At 33.5% G+C, this 23,676-nt stretch overlaps 1 protein-coding gene and 1 long non-coding RNA gene across 4 annotated transcripts in view; one reads left to right on the top strand and one right to left on the bottom strand.

The window, feature by feature from the left end:
* LOC147076097 (uncharacterized) overlaps window positions 1-23,676 on the top strand; it is an 833,775-nt gene that overhangs the window by 615,899 nt on the left and 194,200 nt on the right. The gene's annotated exons all lie outside the window — the stretch shown is intronic.
* LOC147076118 (uncharacterized) lies at window positions 12,978-19,677 on the bottom strand. Its single transcript, XR_015069547.1, has 4 exons — window positions 19,597-19,677; window positions 16,448-16,594; window positions 15,019-15,123; window positions 12,978-13,820 (listed from the first exon to the last, which is right to left on the bottom strand). It is a non-coding gene; the product is annotated as an uncharacterized LOC147076118 (long non-coding RNA).

A 23,676-nucleotide genomic window follows, 5' to 3' on the forward strand; every position in this document is an offset into this window, starting at 1 on the left:
ATCGTCGATCGACGGGCGGAAAGCAATTATTTAATTACAGAGAAGTCATTGTTTTATTTTATTCCGTGTCATTATATTTCGCTGGTTGAATAATGTCGTCGTAAATATTTATTACAAGCCCCGAAATAATATAATATTTTTATTGCTTTGTTATGAGAGACGCTATAAAAATAATTGTTTTGTGCTGCTTGGGCCGCTTACTACATAGGTGAAGGGTAATGCGCGGCGAGAGACGTGTGATTATGGTTATGAATAAACACTGCATACGCGGACTTCGCCCGCTCGACGCGTTCTGTGGGCACCATCGCTTAAAGTTAGTCCCCTGTAGTTAGTTAACAAGTACGTAGTGAATCCAAAATCATATGGCGTACATGCTGCAGAGCCTCAGCGATGCTATTTTACTTTGGGGTCGAAATACTCCCACCGGATTCGTTTCAGGGACACTATATAATATAGTCATATGAAGACATGATAAGCTTTTTGATTTATAAAATTAATGTATTTTTTAGATCCCTCCTAACTATCATACCAGTATAAAATTGGAGACTAATTTTGAACGAGATGACTCAGAGAATGAGATAGTTCAAGAGGATGTAGGGCAAAGCAATTATGATTACCCTCAACCTGGCTGCTCTTATTCCGAACGCAACCCTGTAAATCAGGTATATAATAATAAATTTATTTCATATCTATTTCGATTAATATAATGGTAATGCTATAAATATGTTGTCATTATATAAACCTTCGCCTGATATCAAACTGATTCCAAATGGTTAATTTCTAAATACAAATGTAGTGTATATCTAACGATTTACACTTAATACCATTATCAAGGCCTGAACAAAAATGAACCATAGCATTCAGCACGGTTATGTCTCCGCAATATGCGTAGAAGTAAGATAGCATTTTTATGGCTGAATTAATTATTTCATGGAAACGTCGCCGGTTAGTAGTAGTTAATTATTTTTAGTGTATTTAGTAGAAATGTAAAATATATTTCATTATGCTTCACTTGTGTTCACTTTTCATACAACATTCAGCACTTTCTTTTAAGCCCGTTGGTACTGTGGAATTTGGTGACTACGTGCATGGTAAAAGACTACTTCGGAACCAGCCCTCTCTCATTATATCAAACCTAAACCGATAGTAGGATGTGCCTTAATTAGTATCCATTAATTTAAAACTTGTTTTTGCCAGAGCCCTTCAACAGATTTTTTCACTACTAAATCGGATACTATTTCTCAGGAAGTTGATTTTAACGTAGAGTATGTTTCTGACACAAAACCCTAAAACAAACATGTTAATCTCAACTCGGTTGAATTTGAAATGCACACAACTCGAGAAGATGCCCTCCTGCTAAAAAAATATGTCAGTCATAAACAAACACTTTGTAGCTAAAATTAGGTTCCTAGAGCGCGATGCTCAATCGTCTGTCATAATTACAACAAAATTACAACAAAACAATATCCAGAAAGCCTTTCATAGTTATGATCGAGTTGTCTATGGTCCACCAGATCTGCAATAGCTTCGTTCTATTTTTTTTATTTAAAATAATACCATATATAAAAATTCTCTTTTTCATAATTTAGGTAAATTATTTTGTAATTGTTAAACGATGACAAAAATATGAAAAATATACAAAATAAATTCAATAACTATAAACACAATTAATATTTAATTGAAATGATTAAATGTCTCCGCAATTAGTGAATAATATAAGTTATTTTTTTGACCCATGTTTTCCCGATACGGTAACACTTGCCGTTGAAATGTCAGATTTTCTCATTTACAATTTTTACAAATATGCCATAATATGAATAATTATATAGAGTGATTAAAACTAATATTATCATGTTGGTGTGTAGGTAACTAAGTAATTATATATTTTAACTACCTATCTATTGGTTTAATATTACATAAATATCTAAATCCGAATAAGAAAAGTTAATTCATAATTCATTGACACTGACATTTCAATTCGATAATCGGTTTTACTAAATTAAGACATATACAGAATCAACGAAAGTAAAGGAAATATGTCGTATTAAATGTCACGGATATTTAATAGTTGTTCAATACCCATATTGAGATCAATTGTTAAATTAATTTGAGTGTATTGGTCGTTTTAAAGACACGTAAATTTATTTTGACAGCAGCTGTCAGTGGTAAATGGAAATACAGAAGGGGGGCAAGGGGGCGAGTTCATAACAAAAGTAGTATATGGTTAAGGATTCCTTATCTCTATAATCTATAGTTAATAGATGGATTTCGGCTATTTACCAATTTTACTGTAAGTTTGTGGTAAGTGCGAATTGAGCATTACGCCCCTAGTGTTTTTTATGAATTCTCCAAATAAAAATATGTCGCCCAGTTCCTTATAAGTGCTAACTTTAGGTATTATGAGTATCCTAATATTAAGCACCGAATAATATGTAGTGATGGGAACAAAAAGAATCGGCCGAAATAATTTATTTAAGTTTTTTGCGTATTCAGTTGAAATAAATATAGTGATGTAATTTTTCCTCCACATTATATCATCCTTGCATGTCAAGACTACTACAGGTATGGTGCTTTATTTTTAAAATACTGTTTTCTCTTATTTATGTGTTGTTTGCCTACATATTAATGCGAAACTTTACCATCTTTCAGTTAATTCCTGCAACTACAGCAATGCCCTATTCCGATAGGCTCGGATTGTCAGGGAGAATCCTACAAGTACAAGAGCCATACGATGAAATACAGATTAAAAATCAAGACATTAAAAAAGAATTGTGGTTTTATGAAGCAATTACTAATATAGTCAGTCGCACTGCTGAATGCAAGCGTATACAATCTACGCTCACAGATCCCGAATTATTGGTAGCTGTTATAAAGTTGGAGAAAAAATCATTTAATAAGGAAAATTTTGTGTGCAGTTTTTGTTTTGATTTTTTTGCATCGCCGTTTTTATTGAAGCTTCACAAAGCGTGTCATAAAAAATCAATCGCGGAGAAGGTTAATTATGTAAGCATGCGATCCGATTTCAAGAATCATAACAAAACGGCTCAATCTAGTAAAAAAAACATTTAAATGTAATCGATGTGACAAGTACTACATTCATTCTGCTTCTTTGAAACTACACAAAATGAATCACTCTGGTGTAAGGCCATTTAAGTGTGACCAATGTAATTACTCATGTATTAGATCTGGTGATTTGAAATTGCACAAAATGGTACATTCTGGTGAAAAGCCATTCAAATGTGTCCAATGTGAATACTCTTGTATAACATCTAATAAGATGAAAGTTCATAGAATGGCTCATTCTGGTGAAAAATCATTTAAATATGACCACTGTGGTTACTCTTGTAATCAATTTAATGCTATGAAAATACACAAAATGACACATTTTGGTGACAAGCCATTTAACTGTGACCAATGTAATTACTCTTCTAAAAAATCTAGTAATATGAAAAGACACAAAATGACTCATTTTGGTGAAAAGCTATTTAAATGTGTCCAATGTAATTACTCCTCTATAACATCTGGTGATATAAAAACACACAAAATGACTCATTCTGGTGAAAAACCATTTAAATGTGACCAATGTGAATACTCTTGTATAACTTCTTATAAGATGAAAGTACATACATTGACTCATTCTGGTGAAAGTCCATTTAAATATGACCAGTGCAATTACCCTTGTACAACACATTATTCGTTGAAATTACACAAAATAACGCATTCTGGTGAAAAGCGATTTAAATGTGACCAGTGTGGTTACTCTTGTCATCAATTTAATGCTATGAAAATCCACAAAATGACTCATTCTGGTGAAAAGCCATTTAAATGTGACCAATGTGATTACTCTTGTATAACATTTAGTAAGTTAAACATACACAAAAGGTCTCATTCTGGTGAAAAGCCATTTAAATGTGACCAGTGCAATTACTCTTGTAGAACATCTGGCAACATGAAAGTACATAAAATCTCTCATTCTGGTGAAAACCCATTTAAATGTGTTCATTGTGATTACTCTTGTAGAACATATTATATCATGAAATTGCATAAAAAGACACATCGTTGAGTTGTAAACCTCTTTGACAGTCAATGCTTCTAGTCTTATGGTACGTTTACATCACGTTTACCGTTTTACTTTTATGTGTCTGACACTTACTGTTTACACCTGCATGGATCTGACATAAAATTCTCGTAAACTTCTCGTTGAATTAAAGTCTATACACTTTATTCAATGGCAAGATTTGGAATAAATATATGCGGTGTTTGCATATAACATTGTAACTTATTCGGACTCTTATTTCGTATACTTCTCAAAAAAATTATGTCAGTTGTCAATATGGGAATCTCAAAAAAACAGCGAGTGTTATTATTTAAAGTCTTGGCAACAAAAGGGAGTGAAAAACGGTCTACATGGGTTTGGGAATGGATTCAGCGGGAGAAGAACTAGGTGCCTTCCGTTTAATGTCAGAGTTTAAAATCGAAGATCCAACTCAATTTGTGAACTTTGTGAGAATGAGGCAAGTGGATTTCGAAAAAACTAGTTTGCAAGATTGGACCTTTTGCCAAAAAACAAGACATACAATTTAGAAATGCCATAAGTGTAGAAGAACGATTAACAGCAACATTGCGATATCTAGCAACTGGAAAGAAGTCAATCGTCCTTGCATATTCAATAATATATTATCGTAATACGAGTGCAGTTATGGGCCAAAATGAATTAATACCATTTGAAGCGTATTTTTTCTTCACATACTGCATCAGAATTAATCGTATGTGCCAAGAACATGCGATATTTTATTTTTCCGCAAAATCCATAGAACACGGCACATCTGATTTATTTCTCACTGCTATGATATTTGACAGACCGCTAAAGTACATTTATTTATGTGCGTTGGGGTTAGAGTCGTTGTTTTGAACTAAAAACAGCCAACCACAAATCAATATTTATTGATGAAATACTCCAATGTGTGTTTGGTCCAATGCGAATATGAGAATGTGCCAAATGTCACATAAGAATATATATTGAATATGCAGTGACGGAATATTAAAAATTATAACAAACATATTGTATAGGTACTTTGACATGTTTATTCACACAAATATTTGTAGGTACAATTCTAAATGATTCGTACGCTAGTCTTGGTTATTTATTTAGAATACCCAAATGCACAATCAGTTTGATCGTTCCAGAGATCTGCCAAATACTTGTCGATGTTTTGAAAAAGGATAACATGTCGATAGGTTCAGTTTAGTTCAGTTGGTATCGCAGCTGTCAGTTTCGTTTTCAATATAGGTACCTAGTGCACTATTGAATGAGGTTGATATTCAATATGAATATCAACCTCATTCGATAGTGCACTATCCGATGGGCTCGGTGATATTATAATGGATTATATAAGTAAGACGTTACTTTTTGTAATTTTTCCTATTTTTCCAAACTATATTGATGCCCAATTACTTTGAATAATCGTTAAACATGAGTGACAGCTAAGCTTAATGTTTCGGATTGCCTTCTTGCTGTGCTTGGTCGATAAACTTGGATTACAGGAATTAAATTAAAGCTGACAGTAATGTATGTGCTCTAATAACTTCCAGGTAGACCTCAGTCTCTTCAACTGTTTAGGTATTAATGTTTTAATTTATCAACTTGAACGTGTCTGCCTGTACTACCTACCTTACCTGTTGATATTGCATGTTAGCAAATAACAATATTTAATCAATAATAAACAATAGTAGTGTGTTTTAGGTGTATGTGTATGTATGTACCTAATATATAATAAAATATCTTGAAAAATTATAATAAATTTATTACTTAAATCACATCCTGAAAAGTAAACACAAAACCTAGAAATAAAAATAGTAAGATGAAAAACAAGTAGTTTAAAATACTTAAAGATTAACAAAAAGACGAGGAAACAGTAAAAACACATTTGAAATTAATATTAAAATACAAAGATCAATGATTGTTGTAATGTTTTTGAAAAACTTGTCTTAAAATGATATGGTACCTATACAATATAATAGTCTCAATAGAAAACTACATGTTTGATAAAAGCGCCGTAATTTAGGATTTAAATATGATAAAACAAAATTACTTAGGTCGCTTGTAATAAGCTATTTACATAGTTATTTGGTTATTAACTCAAACGTACCTATAGAATTGTATTGATACACAACTGTATTTTTTAGGAACCTATCAATATATATGTATTTAATTAGAAACTCAATTTATAATAATATTACCGGTGATTAAATATATTTTATTTTTTTTATAATCAAATAAATTCCATCCACAAATCACTAGCCAGTGCAAAAATATTTGAAATTGAATGTCGTTACCAAGGATCAGTTTCGCAGCTGTCAGTTTCGTTTTCAATATAGGTAGTGCACTATTGAATGAGGTTGGCAATCTGAATATCAACCACATTCGACAGTGTACTATCCGTTACGCACGGTGATGCTAGGTGCTCGGCCGTAGTGAATTGGCGGGCGCGGCGCGGTGGCGTCTTGCGAAACTCAAACGTATAACCGTATGTATTTTGCCCCAAAAAAGACACTGTCTACGAACATTTCACACACGGTTATACGCCGCCCCCGCGCGACCACTACGTTCTTGCACTAAGGATGGAGAGAAATACATTCCTGCTCGTATCATTTCCTCTTCCTCTTCAGTAACATCTAACATCGCCAGCGTTATTTTTCTTTTCATCTTTTTTCTTAAATAGTTATTCAGATTTCTTCGTTCTAATTTGTGATGCAATAAAGTTGCTGAAAATGTCATACTAATCATCATCCTGAGGGAGTATGTGTGTGGCTTTTTGCATTAATAAGGCATCACGATCGTCCTGGTTTTTTGTTGGCCTTTCATATATTATCCGCCCTTTCATTTTCTGGTTTCGTAACTGAGGACGATCCTTCAGCTTGTTCTTCAGTTGTTACGTATAATGCGTCATCTAATTCGTTTCTATTTGTGGAAGCATCGTCCCAAATAAAAGAAATTATAATAAATAGGTTGTAGTTTGAAAACCGTTACTAATAATTATTTTGACGTTTTTGTAGGCACCATCAACACCAGAAGCATGGAAGGCTGTCAGCGAAAATTTTCAATTAAAATGGAACTTTCCCCAGTGCTTGGGTGCTATAGACGGCAAACATGTTATTCAAGCCCCCAAGAAGAGTGGAAGTTATTATTTCAATTATAAAGGACAGCGCAGTGTTGTTTTAATGGCGATTGTTGATGCACACTATACATTTATCATAGCTTCCGTTGGTGGAAATGGCAGAATTTTTGATGGTAGAGATTTTAGAGTTTTTTTCTAGTGGAATTTCAAGTTACATTCAAGAGCAAGCAAATAGTTTACAACAAACACCTCTTGTTGGTAGAAATATTAAAGTTCCTTATGTCTTTGTTGCTGATGATGCGTTTCCTCTTCAACCACATATAATGAAACCATATGCACATAAATGTCAAGGTTCAATAAGAATTTTCAACTAACAGGCTTTCTAGAGCAAGAAATGTTGTCGAAAATGCTTTTGGTGTAATGTCTAGTATTTTTAGGGTACTAAGAAAACCAATTCTTCTTGCTCCAGAAGGTGTTGATAAAATAATATTAGTCACATGTTCGTTACACAACTTCTTACTTTCAGAGAAATCTTCTGCTAACATGTATGCTCCTGAAGGTATATTTAATAGAGAGAATATCGAAACAGGTGAAATAGAAAATGGAAGTTGGCGAAATGAGGAATCAACACGTAACCTATTACCTCTAGAACAGCAAGGGAGTAATAATTATTCCTTGGATGCAATGGAGATCAATTTACTGCTGGATGAAAGCATCTTGAACCTGATGTCTTCTTTTCAGATCTGTGCATCGTTATATTCATCAAAATTGAGGTATATCTATATTATGCAGCTATTTATATCATTACCATCAGCCTGAAACAATCCATTTCTAGACGGAGGCCTCCAAGCTAATTGCATTATTCTTCCGGGGCATATGAATTGCTACGTTCATCATAATTTATAAGATTAAAAAGAGACCTACCGCTATAATTGTTATGATCATCATCCCTGATCAATCTACTAATAGATGAAGGCTTCTCCAAGCTCATCGACATGTACCTATAATTTTTTGATCAGAATTAATAACGATGCTCTAGATATTTAATAAAATCCTAAAAAAGGAGAAGGGGGCTTGTCCTTCTGACGTCAATTTTTCATGGAAATTACCGCCAGTCGCCTATATAAACCCACATTTTCCCATACAAATTCAGTCTTCGGCTCCTGCGTTCAGAGATAAGTCTTCTAATCTGCGCCGGTATGCGCAAAGATTTAAAGCCGTTCGTGTTTTAGAAAACTCAATCGGGAGATTTTCTCTGCTCGCAGCTATGTGCAAATACGACACAGCGACATAAGTAGTCGTCGCCTACGTCATCAATGTATGACGCCCCCGGAAAATTATTTATCTCGTAGATGAATACGTCACTAAGTACGTAGTTATTAAGTACCTATAAGTACATTTAGAAAAGGAACAGCGGTTCCTAATCTTTCGTAATCGGTGCCTCATTAGTGTTATAAACGCGAAGCCATAGCCATAAATTAAAAAATAATTATAAATAGATATATAAAATAAAATTAAGTGATCGAAATAAGTTTATATAAATAATAGATCTTTAGATTATTTGTAAATAAAAATATTAATGTTAAGATATCTAATAACATTAATTATAAAAAATTATTTTATTGAAGAATAATTAAATAAATAACTAAACTATAATTACAAGAACTTTTAATTTAACGTAGATCCTCGATCTATATTGCGAGTGTCATAATACGGCACGTAAGCTCGGTGACATTGAATTTAGATCACCAGCTGTTTTCGACGTTTCGCGCGGTGGCCGTGAAACAATTTTAAATTACATAAATAATACACCTATTAGATTCTGACGGCATCCTAATATCAGGTGGCATTTCTAAACCATTATAACGCAGTGTAGATAATATGGTGTATTCATAGATATCGTTAAGAACTCTTACTTTGACCACCCTCTACGCCTCTTTGCTGAGCTAGCCCAAAGCAGGGGTTCTCAACCTTGTTTAGGGACGGGCCGGTTGAGAATTTAACGCCCTTTGCACTTTACCCGGACCGGGGTCCTGTCAGTATCTTTCGTTCGAACAGCTCGGAATCAAGCAGTGAGTCGTTGAACCAAGTTTTGCTGTAAAGTCTAGACTGTAAAGTCGGATGCCGGACTTCTATACAGATATGTCAAACGCTTTCGATCTAGTTGATCATGATATTCTTTTAACTATACTGAGTGCAGTGGGCGGATCTATTAATCTTGTAAATTTTTTAAAATCTTATTTTTTGCATCAATGTCAATACCTATGTCGAGTACCTACGCTGGTTGTGCATCTGAAGTTTTCATACTCTTTCAAAATTAAATCAAGGATCAAACCAAGGATCAAATCTTGGACCAATCGTGTTGCTTATATTTGTCAATGATATATTTATAGGCATGGATGGAGTAGAATTTTTAATTTTTGCAGATAATTTGAAGTTATATGCACTAATTTGCAATGAGTTGGACTGTGTCATATTATATTCTACAGCCAAATCTCTGATCACTTCAAAGATTGACAATAAAGAATAAATTGGAATTTAATACTGACAAATGTTTTTGTATTACTTTTTCTAGGTCAAGAACCCCGAATAAATATAATTATGTTATGTCAAAAAGTTCATTAAATCGTCAATCTGAGGCGAAAGACCTTGGGATATTTTTTGATTCTTCATTATCTTTTCACTCGCATATAACTTCTACGTCTCTACGTGCGAGCAATCTTCTAGGATTCATCGTGCGACAATCTAAACCATTCAAGAATCCAAATGTCTTACGTACACTCTACGTCTCATTATTGCATAGCATTCTTTAGTATGGGTTGATTATCTATGAGGTTTCCTATAAGCTTATTTTAGAACGCGTCCAGAAGAAATTTCTTTGATGTCTTTATTTTAAGACATTTAAATATTTTCCTTTCAATAATTCGTCAAATGATTATTTTACGACTGCCTTTCTAGAACGCATGCTTACTTTTCACTCTCTTGAATCTCGTCGGTCTCTTTTGCTCTTAAAACACTTTTGCCCGTTATCGCGAGGGTTGGTTTCCAATCCTGGTGCCCTAATGAATTGGAATTTACATGCGCCTGTCACTGCTAGATGGTCGCAGCCATGATTTATTCAGGATCGGAACCATTTCCTCGTGTCAAGCCTATCAGGCACCATTAGCGAGGGGTGCAAGATTAGTAAATGCGCTCCCTAAAGCAATAGACATTTTCAATTATGTACTTTGCATTTTGTTTTTGAAACTTTATTTTTCTGTATTAAATTGTACTTAAGTACCTAAGTATGTTTTGATTTTTTTTTGTTATAATATTTTTTTTTCTATATTCTCTTCTTCTCTCTTATGAAGGTAATATTTGACTTATAGTGTAAATCTGATGTTGTGTACGTCTTGAATTAAGATTTGTTATGTCCACAATGTTTTGTATTCTTAAATAAATAAATTAGGTATTAATTATAAATGTATAAAATGGAATTAAAAGAATTTTAGTCTTTTGTAGTCACTGAAATTTTACAATTTATTATTTCCTTAGCTCATTCCATGTACCTACATAATTGTTATTTCTAATTATATTTAGCATTCAAACCTTATCTTATCACTTTTAGACATACTTTTTAAGCGCCTTTATATTATAACAATATTGTATTACGTTAGTAATAATACCTACATTGTTTGTTTATTCAATAACATTAAATTTGGTATTATTTTATGCAGTGAACTTAAGAACGCAAAACCACGTATGGGTTTTTATGTGACACCGACATTTGACTTTGTCTTGGCAATGATCAATGATGACATATCATTGTGGCGGCCTTTTCTACTACTGCAGAACGCGACGAGCGTTCATTCAAGAATTTGAACTACGTTTCTTAATGCCCAAATATTTTATATTTTATACAATTACGTGTTAATTACATATGTACGTAAACATACTGGAAAATGATGACCAAATAGTAATAAGAAGCATAGCTATCCATTTGAAACGATCAATTATCTTTAAAAAGGCTGTTGCCAAATTTCTAAAATATAGACAAAAACTAAAGCATGGCATCGTACGATATTTTTAGGATGGCGTTATGTTCAACAATGTTTTTTTTTGTTATTTCAAGTATCGTGATGTGGATGAGAACTTAAATTAAATGGTATTTTACCAGAATGTGTCAAATTTTATTGTCGTGATTTTAAGCCAACGTATTGTGTACAGAAGTATAAGCTATTATTAAAAATTAAAATATTGTTTCATAGTAATATGTTGTATACATTAGTAATTACATTGGACAACATAACAAGTAATTTCTCCAGAATGCGACATTTCAGGAATTGTACACACTAGTAATCTCATAGATTAAATTATTATTATTGCTTTTCAACAGAATGAGTCATTTTAAGCGAACTAAGTGTATTAGATTGGGCACATGAGTAATTTTATTGTCAAATAAAATAGCTTTGCACCCCAATGGGACATCTTGTGTAATTTCAACTTATGATTTGAAATAAAGGAGTAATTATTGCTTGCTCACACTTAAATGGATTTTCACCAAAATGTCGCATTTTATGTTATTTCAACTTACTAGATGTTCTACAAGAGTAATCACAGTGGTCATATTTAAATGGTTTATTACCATTATGAGTTATTTTGTGTATTTTCATCGCACCGGATGTGCTCCAACAGTAATTACAATGAATTGTTTACACATTTAAATGGATTTTCACCGGAATGTCTCTCTTTATGTTACTTCAACTCACTAGATGTTCTACAAAAGTAATTAAATGGTTTTTCACCAGAATGTCTCATTTTGTGAGTTTTCATCTTGCTGGATGTATTACAAGAGTAATCACATTGATCACATTCAAATGGTTTTTCTCCAGAATGAGTCATTTTGTGTTTTTTCATATCATTAGACCTTATACAACAATAATTACACTGGTCACATTTAAATGGCTTTTCACCAAAATGAGTCATTTTGTGTTTTTTCATATCAAAAGAATTTATACAAGAGTAATAACACTGGTCACATTTAAATGGCTTACCACCAGTATGAGTGAATTTATGTATTGTCATCGCACCGGATGTTCTACAAGAGTAATCACAACGGTCACAATTAAATGGCTTTTCACCAGAATGGGCCATTTCGTGCGTTTTCATCCTGCTGGCTATATTACAAGAGTAATCACATTGATCACATTTAAATGGTTTTTCTCCAGAATGAGTCATTTTGTGTAATTTCAACTTATTAGAAGTTTTACAAGAGTAAACACAATGGTTACATTTAAATGGCTTATCACCAGAATGTGACATTTTGTGTATTTTCATCGAACCTAATTGTATACAAGAGTAATCACACTGGTCGCAAATAAAAGGTTTTTCACCAGAATGAGTCATTTTGTGTATTTTTATATTACTAGAACGTAAACAAGAGTAATTACAGTGGTCACATTTAAATGGCTTTTCACCAGAATGGGTCATTTCGTGCGTTTTCATCTTGTTTGATATAATACATGTGTAATCACATTGATAACATTTACATGGTTTTTCTGCAGAATGAATCATGTTTTGTAATTTCATCACACCGGATTGTTTACAAGAGTACTGTAACTGGTCACAATTAAAAGGTTTTTTACCAGAATGAGTCATTTTGTGTACTTTCATCGCACTGGATGATCTACAACAGTAATCACAATGATCACATTTAAGTGGATTTTCACCAGAATGAACCAATTTGTGTGATTTCATACTACTGGATCGTATGCATGAGTATTCACATTGGTCACATTTGAATGGTTTTTCTCCAGAATGAGAAATTTTGTGTTTTTTCATATCATTAGATCTAATACAACAGTAATTACACTGGTCACATTTAAATGGCTTTTCATCAGAATGAGTCATTTTGTGGTTTTTCATATCACCAGAACGTATACAAGAGTAATTACACTGGTCACATTGAAATGGCTTTTCACCAGAATGGGTCATTTGGTGCGTTTTCAGCTTGTTAGATATAATACATGAGTAATCACATTGATAACATTTAAATGGTTTTTCGCCAGAATGAGTCATTTTGTGTAATTTCATCGCACTGGATTGTATACAAGAGTAATGACATTGGTCACAGTTAAAAGGTTTTTCACCAGAATGAGTCATTTTGTGTACTTTCATCGCACTGGATGATCTACAACAGTAATCACAATGATCACATTTAAGTGGATTTTCACCAGAATGAATCAATTTGTGTAATTTCATACTACTGGATCGTATGCATGAGTATTCACATTGGTCACATTTAAATGGCTTTTCACTGGAATGATTCGTTATATTAAGATTTTTGAAATTAGATCGAATGCCCTTGTCATTCTCCGTTTTATTTTCTATTGATTTTTTATGAAACGCTTTATGAAGCTTCAATAGAGATAACGATGCAAAAAAATCAAAACAAAAACTGCACGCAAAATTTTCGTTATTGAACGATTTTTTTTCTAACTTTATTTCGGCCACCAAAAATTTGGGATCTGTGGCGTGGGATGATATTTGCTTACGTTTAGCAGTACGACTAACTATATTAGTAATCATTTCATATACGCCCAATTCTTTTTTAATGTCTTGATAGTCAATCTGTATTTCATCGTATGGCTCCTGTACTTCTAAGATCCTCTCTGACAATCCGAGATTAGCGGAATATGTCACGGCAGTGGCTGCAGAAATCAACTAAAAGAATGTGAAGTATCGCATTAACTTAAAGGCACATGACATTGTTATAACAGAGAATAATATTAAAAAAAAAATCACACAACTTAAAAATAAGTAGGAATCTTGACACACAGGGATGTATCCGTAAGACCTAAAGATAGCACTTATGCGGAATCGGGCTGCATATTGTATTCACTCGATTTTATGGGGTTTTATAATAAAACATCACTCTCCCATCTATGTTTGTCAAAGAATCCTTATCCTAGGTAAACATATTCGCGCTGACGATAAACATATTTATTAGTACCTACCTAGCAGACTAGCACTTTTTCTTAAGTGCAAGTCAAACTTGCTAGGCATATTATTTAAAATTTATAAAATATTGTGAAGTTAATTAGTTTACTGTTGTGCATTCTAAATAAGAGCAGCCGGGCTGAGGATTCTATGTTTGCTTTAGGGTTTTGTATCAGTGACATACTCTTTGTTAAAACCAATTTCATAATAATTGTATCCGATCTAGCAATGGGTATAATGTTAAAACGATTTCGGGAAAAAACAATGAGTTTTAGAATTAAAAAAAAAAATTGAGGCACATTCTACTATAGGATTAGGTATGATATACCCAAAGAGCGGTGTTCTTTTGTTACAGGCTGTTCCCAAGCCTGTAGTGAACAAATTCCATATTACCAGCGAGTTTGAGGGGAAAGTGAAGACCTATGAAGCAAATGTACTTAGCCACACGGTGGATACACTGTCAAGGACACTCGAAAGAAATGAATTAGTTTTTAATGAAAATAATATTCAGCTTCTATTGTTTTCATTCTTCAATAGTTCAAGATCTGCGTGATAAATAACAGTTGGACAGAGGCACGCATTTGTTATCTCGCACCCAATATCACCATATTGTGTGACTATGTAGTGACGAATTGTTTAAAATGCGTTATATTTTCACTTTTTAGTTATACGCATCTACTTTAAAATCCTACCCGTAAATACATAGGTATATACGATTAATTTAGATTGCTTTAAATGAAAAGATTAGATTATATACTTGATTTTCTGGATAGCATTCAGAATAAGAGCAACTAGGTTGAGGGTTATCATCATTGCTTTTTTGTACATTCTCTTGATGAACAATCTCATTTTTCGAGTCAATCCGCTCGTATATCAGAACGTACATGAATTGTTCAAGTGTCTTAGAATATTGTGAACCTACCTCATCTACTGGTTTGCATGCCGAATAAGAGCAACCAGGTTTTGGATCCTCCTGAATGCTTTGGCTTATAGTGTCTTCAACATATTCCTCTTTAAAATCAACTCCCTGCAGATTAATATCAGATCGTTAAGTGACTTTTCGAAATAACAATAATTTATAACTACATTTAAAAATAAAACATAATATACAAATAAAATCGGTTATTCTATAAGGGTGCATCCTACTATCGGTATTGACAAATCTTGTAGGAGATTGTTCTAGAACGGACATCACGTGCGGGCCTTTATTTCGCTTACAGTCACCCCATGAAGGAATATGCAAAAGTGAAAGTAGGTAGCTTAGTTACAAAAAAGGGTAACAACTAAGGGGTTGGTAGGTCCATTGTACATGGGATTCATAATGGTAAAAACCATGGCAGTTAAAAATCATACCACACAAAACATTTATGTAGGTACTGAGACATTTAACGGTGGTTAAGGTGTTCGTTTTGGTTTTATTAATAAAACATCATCTTTCATTTATTTACGTTGTAGAACCAAGACAGTTAGATAAATCAATGGGATATACTTACAACGGTTGGACTTGAGCAGTTAGATTATTTATATAACGCGAATGTTTCATTTTGAAGAGAAAATAAATTACTATTTTATATGAAATTAAAAAATAATGACGACATAATTATCCATACGTATTTTCTTTTCATTATTATGTTTACCCATCTATGCGCAAACGGAAACGTTGAAAGTCATGCATAAATGTTGAATCGCATTCTATAAAAAATAGCAGGTAAGTCGTTTTCAAGAATAATCATTACGTTTAATGTGAATATAGAATTTCATAGGTCGGTCCTTTAGTTCAGGCAATTAAAAATGATAATATTCAATCAACAAACCTTATGAAATTATTTATCGGCAGTAATTCAAACATAATAAAAGCTTGTTATTTTGCCTCAAGCATAATCTCTAAAAATGGAAAACCGTTCAGTGATGGAGAATCTAATATGAACGAGGAGTGTTTTAAATGCATCAACGATCTCTTTGATAAGTTAGAAAAAAGAGAAAAAATATTCAAAGAATAAAAGATATGCCTTCGGCTATAAATACAGTAAAAGATAGAATATCAAGAACTCAATTGTAATTTTTAAATAGAATTCTTAAAAACTATACTTTAGAAAACCTTTAAAAACTTTTATTTTCGACATGAAAAACAGATTGGCACGTCAGATCAAAAAATATTATTTGGGAAATTTTGGCAGGCGTACGTAAAACGGTTCGCTATCCCTGGCCTATAATATCATGAGTCTGGCAAATACAAAAATATTGTTTTTCAATTTATGGTTGGTTCGAATCTTTGTAAGTTCATTACATGACTATAATACTCGTATCATTCCTCCCCTTACACGAGCAGTATTTAAAATAAAAGTACCTACCCGATTCACTCGCTCCGAATAAGAACAACCCTGTTGCTGATCTTCATAATTTAATGGGGGAGTTATGTCTTCAATAGACTGAGTCTTGATGTCAAATAGCTGAGTATCTGACTTCAATGTTATTATGCTCGGATCTGAAACAATATTCTGAAAAACAAAATATTATGTGAAAAAATCAAGAATATTTTTAAGAAGACCGACAATACGTGTGAAGCTAGACCACACACTTGAGGGGTCTCACCTCGTAGAGCTCTCACAGACGGGATTCCTGTGTCGAGCCACCAAAGAATCCAGCCACTCTACACTGCAGTGGCTATAGCAGCCACTGAATTCATATCGCACCATCGCAACTAAACCGCCACAAATGCAAAATTATGTGATTTGAGTTAATTATTACGTTTAACCGCTTCACCGCGGAACATTTAATTACTATTTAATTACCACGTTTAAATAACATGCTAATTATATCGAATGGCCACCAAATAATGATACAACAGCTGTGCTGTCAGCGCTTTAAGGATTAATAATCTAGCATTCATAGTAGGGGAAATGTGTTCAAAATGTCATAGTGGGGAAAAATAAACTTTTGCTCTACTGGCGTAATGGTGCAGTCTAACAAGATGCAACTAGCTCAAGAACAATGCATGACCCTTCTTTTAAATATTCAGCCATATTGAGTTCACTCAAAACAGCCGTACAAGAAGATCATACAGTGGAAAGATTTGTGAACCAAACGAATATTTTTGCAGCTTGTCGACAAAAGGTAATATTACATGTATTTTATATTATTAAATGTATATATATAAACCAGCTTAAGTAGCCGTTATTAGTGTTCATGTACGATGTAAATTTATCATAATTACTGAAGTGTAAACTGCATTTTTTTAATGAATTTACCAAATTCATTTGATTGGGATAAAATGGCATACATTATGGTAGGCTAAAACGGCATATTATGTGATTTATGATTTTATTGTTTCTGAAAGATTATGTTCCGAAATTACCTATGTAAAACTCTGTTAGAGACATGGGATACAATGAAAATGAATCAGGCAGTTTTAGCTGTGAAAATGGAATGGAAGCAAACAACTTTAAGAAGGCATTTTTTAAATAGAAATAAAACAATAAAAACGGAGATAAACATCTTGGAAGATTTATGACTATTTTTCTAGTGAAAATTGAACGTCAAAATATGAAATTTTTATTTGAAAATATATTTTTTTTCTATTTTTGACAAATATTTATGTCGTATGCACATTTTGTACACCCGGAGGGGTGAGATGATTTTTAACTACACGTTTTTACTTTTTTTTTTAAGTAGTTTTACTTTATATTCATGATCCATTTTTATAATAAATTATACGTTTTGATATTCTTTTTTTCATTAAACTAAACACTATGCCATTTTGTACACCCTTCCCCTACGTGTACCGAAAATTTCATATCAATAAGTTATCAAAATAAGTCAAAAGATCGTTCAATTTCTAAATATATTTCGAAAACACAGTACAAAATGTGAAAGGTAAAACCAATTTTGCGTTATGGCGGTTTAACTGAAACAGTGCGTATTTTTTACGTAACGAACATCTAATTAAAAAACACATGTTGGTCGACGAATACAATAATATTATTATTAATATGTATTATTATTATGACGGTGAATCTCAAAGCATTACTAGCGGCAATAAAAATGTTCTATGGTCGATGCAGCAATAACAAACCATTTATTTTATACAATGCGTATAGAATACGTTGTTTAATAATTATATTATATCTAATAGCTTTTTCGCAGGTACCTATAACTAATATAGATACATACGAATACCAACTAATATATACCTAAAGTAATAATATAACTAACAGCTAAAATATACTAAACGTTAATTTATTTAGATTTAGAATATTTTATAGCTAATAATCCGAAATGCCGCCTTATATTCAAATCGCATCAAGATTCGCTCGAGACGTCACGTGACCGCACCGCTGCGCGCTGCCAGCTGTCGGGGAAATATGCGTCTCGAAAAAGAAGAATGATCACGTATCCCCCGTTATAAAATACCTACCTACATACCTATTAAATCGATCGATCGTTCCTATGATTTAACATATATTGTAATTATATATTTAGGTTCGAGATAATTGAGGCGCTAATTCCAAAAAGCGATAAGTCCAAATTTGGTCAAAATTAAGAAAAAAATACACTCGTATTCTTTGTATAATTTTACACAATATAAATTCCAAAACGCGACATGTCCCTACGAAAAAAAATATTTTAAGTCTCGATTTATTACAAAAAGCGCCAAGTCCGTTTTTCATATTATTTAAAGCTTGGTTGATTTCGCGCGTGTTTAAGTCAACCAATAAGGGAACGTTCAATATTGAAAAGGGCGTCTCCCATGCTGTAGCATCTGGTAAACTAATGACAGTGCCACGGAAATATGTTTTATGCGGGATAAATTAAAAAGTGAAGTACAAGTAGCGCTAAGTCCAATTTTATTTTGCCTATATTTATTACATTTAAGAGTTTATCGGCTGAAACAAATTGCCATTTGGTTCTAATTTCGACATAGAATATAACAGAAAAAAATCTCACGTTAAAACAAATAATTGAAGCTAGAAACATAAAAACATTGTTTCTCGAAAATATTGAATTGTGGACTTGTCGCTTTTTGTAATTAGACGCCTCAATTATTCATTCATAATTGCGTATTAGATCTCCTGATTTAAAAAAAAATCATGACATAAATCGTGAAGCCAGCCGGGTCTCCGGTGACCGGTCCTCTGAATTGACGAAAGATTTTGACACGATTAATGCGAAACGTATCTCGTATAATTTGATAATTCAACTCGTCATATGCGGAACCCTGACTGCGATCTCCGATTTTTAAAAGCCCATTTACTAAAACGTAAGTCGGATCATTTATGAAACGTAACTTTTCAGAAATCTAGTATCCGAAAACAATGCACCAAAGGAGCTGAAATCTAAACATGTGATATATTATGTACCGTTTTGTTCGTTACGACAAATTTATATTCTTACAAAATACACTTTGAATTCAATGGTCTAATAATAACGGAGCCAAAAAGACATGTCCACTTACAAGCATGATGTATGTATATTACACAATATTGTATAAGTATGTAAGCACCTGATTTAATGGCTCGCATTTTGAATATGAGCAGCCAGGTTGCGGATCACTGCCTTCAACAAATTCTTCTTTGAAATTAACTCGGAGAGGATCATTCTCAGTTTTAACATTGGCAAGGCTGGTTACAGGGCTCTGAAACACAAGACAGAAGGTATTTTATAATACGTGTTTACACGTATATTATTATGCGTTGATCACAAACACACGGTTTCTGTAAGTGACATAGGTATTATCACGGTTTGACACTGCCTAGCTTTTATGAATAAACGTGCAACGGCTGTCTTCAGATGAATGAGAGTACCTAGTTAGCCTGCAGCCATAGAGACGCAGAACCTATAGGTAGGTACTTGGTCAAACAATCGTTATTACTTCAGTGTAAACACAACGGTGTACAAGTATTATTGCATGTTTCAGTTTGTAAAGTCCAATATTTGACGCAACTCTTTTATTTGCATCAGTAACAAACCACTTCAACATAGAATAAACATTTGTTTACAATGATTGATAAGTTTGGAAAACCTAACCTCAATAGTGCTGTTGGCATCGAAAACATTCTCTTGCTTTATACAAATGTTTGTAACCGGATTGTTTGGATGCATTGTTGTAACGCCAACCCATTGCTGCACTTCCGCATCATCTTCAAAAGCATCTAGTTCACGTTTTATATCCATTTTACGAAGTTTAATTGACGTAAAAATGTCACAAGATACACGGTACGTAGATTGACAGCTGACGTGACAATAGACAATTGACAAAACTATATCGATCTCACGGTCATAGACAAAACGTCTGCATTGTCTATAAAATGGCCAAAAATGGAACTACGAACAACAATAGAACCCCAATTGAAAATTTCAGATTTGTCAGAATGTCAGATTTTATCCAGTTACGAGTCTTGATTGGGTTTTTTTTCAACAATGGCTCTCCCATCTCATTCTTCAGATAGGTAAGTTTGTAGGTCTGAATGCTGTTGACGATATTCTTAAAAAATCATTACGACAACTACGTCATCATAGATAATTAAATTTATTATGGTATTAGGTACCTACGTTAGTAGAAAATAGATCATACCATTTTATGCGTACCATAAATTATTTAAAAAATAAGTCGGTTTATGGCGATTTGTTAACAGATATTTCAGGCGTTTGATATATTGTGACTTGTATTTGGGTCAATTATTGCATAATATGATTGCTTTCGGCTGCTCAGGTGGACAGATGAATAATTATTTTCATTTTGGTAACTACATAAAGCTGTCAACGAGCAAAAAACTCGTTTAAAATTTCTAAATCCGAATGAATTTCACAGACTCCGATGCTTAACAAACATGGGACAATTATTATCAAAAATTTAGCATTCTAGATCCAATCCCATCATTTTTGACATAAGTAGACTAGAAAGATTATAACTGGAAGGCGGCATGTGGAGATGTACCAAAGGAAGTTTAGTTTTAGCACGGTTTGCTATTCTTGTCTATGGCGAAATGCTTACGTCACGTCACGCCTACTACGTTCCATGTGCGACGATCAATTTGAAGACCAATTTTATAAATTGTTGTATGCATAAAATGGATATTAAACGCGAACGAGAAGACTCCGAACCTGTTGCAGAAGGGAAGCAATGGTTTAAGGTACCTGTGAATCATGGTCCAAACAGCCAGCTTCTTACCTACATAAAGCAAGAGGACACCAACGAGGTCCGATACACTTTTGAGGTTAGTTTTTTTAACGGATTGTTGTATGCCGTAGTATTGTTTGTTTAAAGATGTGTGTCGTCAGACGTTATTGACAGTGTATGTATTTTGTGTAATAAAAACCACGTGCAAATTGCGACAATGTTCCGAGCGGCCTACGTCATACGTATATAACCCAACTCAGTTTTGCTGCAAACACTGTCATAATGTTTTTATATTTACTGTACTATTATAATGTACTGTATACAATATTTACTGTAATATTTTGTTTTTTAGAATATTGTATCAGACCCGACATCAATAACATTGAAAAGAGATACTGAGCTACTTGATATTGTCACCAAAAGAAAAAGAAAGGCGCTGGTGCCCGACAGTTTCAAATTCCAGATCAGCGATTTAATCAAAAACACCATTGCCCCTGACGAATGTTTAGAATCTCTGACAAAGCTAAGTAAACAATAACACCCTCGACGGGCGAACAAAATTGTACCTGCCGACAGAAAAGATCACCGTTAGGTTTTGACTTGACCGAAAGATTCCCTTCGTACCCCTCCCCGCTGTCTCACCACCGAGAGGGTCGTTGCAGATAAGAGCATAGGACAGTAATCATTCTCCCGCCAAAGTGGAAGCTGACATCCGGGGTTGCACTTCGGTGTGGCCCGGAGTTTTTACGATGTAAACTGTAAAGTCGCGCTCGTTTCATTATTATAAATCAGTGAATTCCTTTTGTGTAAGCCCTATAACCACCTAAAAACCATGTGTCGCGTCCTCGATAAAACACTTTCGCGCCGATACGGCTAATGTGTTTAAACACGTGTTCCCATATAATGAATGTGCGATAGCTAAATCTAAGACTCCTGTGCAAGTGTAATTAATGATGTAATCCAACCAATGTCTGAAAAGTTAATGTAATTAAACGTCCCTGCGCAGGGAAATTGTCAAATCAAAGACGTGTTTTATCTTGAATTATATGTCCTGATGTCCACACAACCCTCAATCAAGGTGATACTCGTGAAGAACGCTGCCAGCATACATGTGGGTTCCCCACCTATTCTTCTCGGTATCAATATCAAGACTGAGTCTCTGAGATATGATGTTAATTATGATAGCACTACCAACTTGCATTGCTTTTCTTGTCAAAGTATTATATTATTCTTCAGTTCGATTCAACGAAAATTGAACAAAGGTTTTTGTTTCCATAGCCATATTTATTAGTCAGGAAATAAATACACTACAAATAATTATAAAATAAAATTCTACATGAGAATTATCATCAATCACACACAATCACATCAAATTGTATCACACACATATAAATATTAGAAAATGTAAATTTAATATTATGTAAGCGGACGACTTTTTTTCAAATAGAGAATTTGTGGTGTGTGTTTATCTTACTAACTGGTCGTTCCGCAACGCCGAGCCTCTTGTGGGGCCTTTGCACAATAGTGTAGAAATGAGGTATAATACAATAAAATTATTAGTGTCTACATCTTCATATAGGTTTGTAAACTACTTAACTTTTATAGGACTGTTTTTTATGTAGGTTATAACTAGCTAACGTTTTATGAACTATGCACTTGCAAACTGCAAACCTGTGGCTACATTGTTGTGTTAAACTTTCCGCGCCTCCCTTTGAAACAGTCCGCGCATCCCCAGGGAGGCTCGCCCCTCAGTTTGAAAGTCGCTGCTCTATCATATCACAATTACAAAGTAATAAATTAATTAATATTATAAACGTTCCTACCTGTTCTACTGGCTTGCATTCGGAATATGAGCAACTAGGTTGTGAATCTTCATATTTGATTTGGCATTGTGTGTCTTCTATAAATTCGTCCTTCGAATCAACTAGTTGAGGATCTGTCTCAGACTTTAGACTAACAAGGTTAATGTCAGGCCACTAAAAACAAAAATAAAATTTCAAATGTCATTATTTTAATACGAGGGAGTAACTTCTGTTTATAACCACAATGGTATCGATTCGAGAGAAGAAGTTTTCTGGAAAATGATTCGCTGGGAATGTATTATTGCGGTCGAATAATTTGATACATTCAAAATAGATATTTGATGGCTTATATACTGACAGCTAGAGATCTATCATTAGGTTTTGACGATTTATTATACACTTATGGAGTGTATTATTATTAGATATTAGAGAGGGTATTTTACAAACACTTCAACTATTCATAATTTGTTTGTTGTATTTTTTATTGTAATCCTACACTTAATAGGTAGGTGATAATGTTTTAACCTAATTTATTGTATTGACTTGTTAGTTAGAGTTAATAGTTTTCGTGGTTAGTGTGGGTCGGGTTGTGTTTGGGTGAGTGCACAGTGCCTGAAGATTCCGAAAGGCAAAACCCGGGTTGTAAAAAGCGACTCAATTG

This window comes from Rhyacophila brunnea, unplaced genomic scaffold (assembly GCF_057557595.1).
Source record: "Rhyacophila brunnea isolate RB1 unplaced genomic scaffold, BYU_Rbru_1.0 scaffold_13, whole genome shotgun sequence".
Lineage (NCBI taxonomy): Eukaryota > Metazoa > Arthropoda > Insecta > Trichoptera > Rhyacophilidae > Rhyacophila > Rhyacophila brunnea.